Source organism: Crotalus tigris, unplaced genomic scaffold (assembly GCF_016545835.1).
Source record: "Crotalus tigris isolate CLP2741 ecotype Arizona unplaced genomic scaffold, ASM1654583v1 scf7180000024361.1375286210:1436186, whole genome shotgun sequence".
In the NCBI taxonomy this organism is placed as follows: Eukaryota; Metazoa; Chordata; class Lepidosauria; order Squamata; family Viperidae; genus Crotalus; species Crotalus tigris.
In genome coordinates, this window is record NW_024100529.1 from 265,534 (window position 1) to 270,033 (window position 4,500).

A 4,500-nucleotide genomic window follows, 5' to 3' on the forward strand; every position below is an offset into this window, starting at 1 on the left:
ATATATTGAGTCACGTAGGTGAGAATAGTGATGCAGAAATTTATTAAAAAATAAACAAATAATTGAAATATCATCCTGTTTCAATAATTCAATACCTCCTTCTCTTTCCATATTTATAATCACATTCGGGTTAATTTCAAATTTATCCAGAATATCTTGTTCTTCTTCCATCACATCCTCAACTGTTCATTTATCAATCATTTCTGAGAGTTTCAAAGACCATTTGTCAAAAGAAAAATCATAATCTTCTCAGGGTATTTCATCAAATAGTTAAACTGTTAAAATATTTCCTTCCGTTCTTTTGCTATCCTCTACTTCCCTCTAGTGTCCAATTCTAATATCTAACAGTCCCATGATTTGTTTTGACTAGGGAAGAGGTAAAAAAATGCCACTTTCTCTCAAGAATTTTTCCCAAAATCTATAATTCCAAGTCCATCTACATGTTGGAACAGCATAGTGGGGAATTGGGGATATTGAATGTGTTACAGCAGGGATCTTCAAACTCGGCCCTTTTATGACTTGTGGACTTCAACTCCCAGAATTCCTCAGCCAGACAAGGACTTGCCTGGCTGACCCATGAGAAGCCCTGAATGGCCATGAGTGAGGTTAAAGAGGCACTGTCCACCTCCCGAGAACAGAGCAGGCTTCCCTCCAACTTCAAAATGAAATAGAATAGAATAGAATAGAATAGAATAGAATAGAATGGAATGGAATGGAATGGAATGGAGTAGAGTAGAGTAGAGTAGAATAGAAAAAATGGAATGGAATAGAATAGAAAAAATGGAATGGAATGGAATAGAATAGAATAGAATAGAATAGAATAGAATAGAATAGAATAGAATAGAATAGAATAGAATAGAATAGAATAGAAAAAGTGGAATGGAATGGAATAGAATAGAATAGAATAGAATAGAAAAAGTGGAATGGAATGGAATAGAATAGAATGGAATAGAATAGAATAGAATAGAATAGAATAGAATAGAATAGAATAGAATAGAAAAAATGGAATGGAATAGAATAGAAAAGAAAAAAAAGGAATGGAATCGGACGGAATCGGACAGAATGGAAAATAGAATAGAATAGAATAGAATAGAATAGAATAGAATAGAATAGAATAGAATAGAATAGAATAGAATAGAAATCTGGAAAGAACCTTGGAGGTCTTCTAGTCCAGCCCCCTGATCAAGCAGGAGAACCTATACCGCCCCAGACAAATGACTGTCCAGTCTCCTCTTTAAAATCTCCAATGATGATTTCTGGTGGCAAGCTGTTCCACTGGTTAATTGTCCTCACTGCCAGGAACTTTCTCTTTTAATTCCAGGTTGCTTCTGTCTTTGATCAGTTTCCAACCGTTGTTTCTCATCCTTCCCTCTGGTGCTTTGGGGAACAACCTGACCCCCTCTGCCTTGTGGCAGCCCCTCAGATACTGGAACACTGCTATCATGTCTCCCCTATTTCTTCCTTTCTTTAGACTGGCCAAACCCAAGTCCCGTAGCCGTTCTTCATATGTTGTAGTCTCCAGGCCTTGGATCATCTTAGTTGCACTTCTCTGAATTTTTTCCAAACTCTTAACATCTTTTTTGTGATACGGTGACCAAAATGGGCTACAGTATCCTAGGTGCGGTCTTACTAGGGCTTTATAAAGCGGTAATATTACTTCGTGTGATCTTGATTCTATGCCTCTGCTTATGCAACCCAGGATTGCATTAGCTTTTTTGATTGCTGCTGCACACGGCTGGCTCATAGTCAAGTGGGTTCCTCCTGCCTCTTCAGCTGACCAGGGCCCGGCGTGGTCTCAGAGGGTCTTTCCAGAGAGGCAGAACTGGGTTTCTATCACCAGCAGCCATGCTGGGAAGAGAAGATGGACTCCCCCTCACTCCAAGACCACCATCTGGATCAGGAGGAGGATCTTGCAACCCCAAAGAAGCAGGGGAAGCGAAGCCAATAGGTGTGTTTTTTTCAGGAGGCAACTGGACTTTGTTGTGGTTTTTTTGAAGACATTCAATATTCCGGGGATATTGGGGAGCTTAATGATCACCAGCTTGCTTGTGAAGCAGAGGCGTGTTTCGGCTAGCTTCATGGGACAGGGTTTTCTTGATCGAAAGAGGCACAATGCCAATGTTCATACAGGACATGTCCCAATAAATCAGAATCCAAAACTTTCCAGCTCACATTACAAGTGCTGCAGTTTGGAAGTGGAGAGTTTGGGGGGAACTCGAACCCCCAACTGACCCAAAGTCTTCCAGAGAGCTCCTGAGATTTGTTAGTGTTACTTTGATGCCCAAGCATGTTTGTTTTTCTCTTCTTTTTGTCCCAAAGGGACTTTTTCTAGAGGCAACTAGGCTTTCTGTTTTTTTTCTTTGAAGTCGTTTCGCTTCTCATCCAAGAAGCTTCTTCAGTTCTTCAGCTCTTCAGAAGCTCTGAAGAAGCTTCTTGGATGAGAAGCGAAACGTCTTCAAAGAAAAACAAGAAAGTCCAGTTGGCCTTTTGAAAAAGCCCCTTTGGGACAAAGCCATGACCTGGATGACTGAGAATCTCCACAGACACTTCCTAACAGTAAGAACCATCAACTACCGGTGGAACAACTTGCCTTCAGAAGTTGTGGGTGCTCCAACACTGGAGGCTTTTAAGAAGAGACTGAACAATCATTTGTCGAAAATGGTGTAGATTAGAGTCTCCTGCTTGAACAGGGGGTTGGACTAGAAGACCTCCAAGGTCCCTTCCAATTCTGTTCTTCTGTTAAATTAGACAGTGAGGCACTGCTGGAAGCAGAGCTGGATGAAAGGACAAAGGTTTCCAAAATGTCTTCTCTTAGCATTTGCTAGATACTCTTTCCATCATGAAAAGCTACTTTTTCTGCTGAGCCACTAAAGGAATAATGTAGTGGAGAAGCTATAGTCTCTATTCACATAAAAAAAAAAAACCTGAACTGAAGAAGCTTCTTGGATGAGAAGCGAAACGTCTTCAAAGAAAAACAAGAAAGTCCAGTTGCCTCTTGAAAAAGCTCCTTTGGGGCAACCGTGAACTGGATGACTGAGAATCTTCATGGACAGTTTTCTTTTCTTTTTTTCTTCCTCTCCTTTTGTAAAAGGCAAAATAGGCTAAGAGGTCACCAGGGTCACTTGGATGACCAATAGGGCTCCCAGAGAGCAGGGATGCTGCGTGTCCCCCGCCATCGCCAGAGGCCTTTCTTTTTCCCGCCATTTTCCCCTCAGCAATGTCTCTGGCTGAGGAGCTGCTCCCGTTTCCTCAGCCTCTCTGAGAGGCAGCAAGGGCAAGATGGAGGATAAGAGAAGCCCTCTGGCTGGAAAGGCCTCCCTTGCCCAGCCCGGCCCCCTTTCCTGGGGGAAGACATTGAGGGCCCTGATCACCCTCTGGCTTCTGAGGCATCAGAGGGAGGCCATCTTGCTTCCTTCTGCCAAGAATACAGCAAGAGGGAGGTTTCTATGGCTCTGGAGTGGCTCCCACTATGGCGCTTGGCCAGAGATGAAGGATCAGGATCGGGACCAGCACAGTTGTGTTTCTCAGTGAGGCACAAATTTAGATGCTACAGCATTAATTCCCTTTACAGATAGTCCTCAACTTACAACCATAACTGAGCCCAAAATTTCTGTTGCTAAGCAAGACATTTGCTAAGTGAGTTTTGCCCCATTTTATGACCTTTCTGGCCACCGTTGTTAAGTGAATCACTGCAGTTGTTAAATTAGTAACATGGTTGTTAAGTGAATCTGGCTTCCCCATGGGCTTTGCTTGTCAGAAGGTCGCAAAAGGGGATCACATCATCTCGGGATGCTGCAACCGTCATAAATATGAGTCAGTTGCCAAGCATCTGAATTTTGATCACGTGACCGTGGGGATGCTGCGACGGTCGTAAGTGTGAAAAATGGTTATCAGTCACCTTTTTCAGTGCCATTGTAACTTTGAATGGTCACTAAATGAATAGTTATACGTCGCGGACTACCGGTATTAAAGCATTTGAATTTTCTATAATTATGACTACAGAGGAACTCAAAGAAAATAGGGCAATTCACACTCTGAATTGAAAGAAAAATATTAAAAAAGGAAAGCTCATTTTTTTCCCCTTCTCCCAGCCCATGTTAAGCCAATAAAAATGCCTCGGTTGCTGGGCAGTTGGCAATCTGATTGTAGGGAGAGTAAAGAGATTTATTAGTGTTTGTTAAATTGATATCCCATATCACGATTGTCACAGAAGAGCAACTAAGATGATTAAGGGCCTGGAGACAAAAGCGTATGAAGAACGGCTGCAGGATTTAGGTATGGCCAGTCTGGAGAAAAGAAGGACTAGGGGGTGACATGATAGCACTATTCTAGTATTTGAGAGACTGCCACAAAGAAGAAGGAGTCAATTTATTTTCCAAAGCACCAGAGAATGGGACAAGAAACAATGAATGGAAACTAATCAAGGAGAAAAGTAACCTGGAATTAAGGAGAAGCTTCCTAACAATTAACCAGTGGAACAGCTGGCCATCAGAAGTTGTG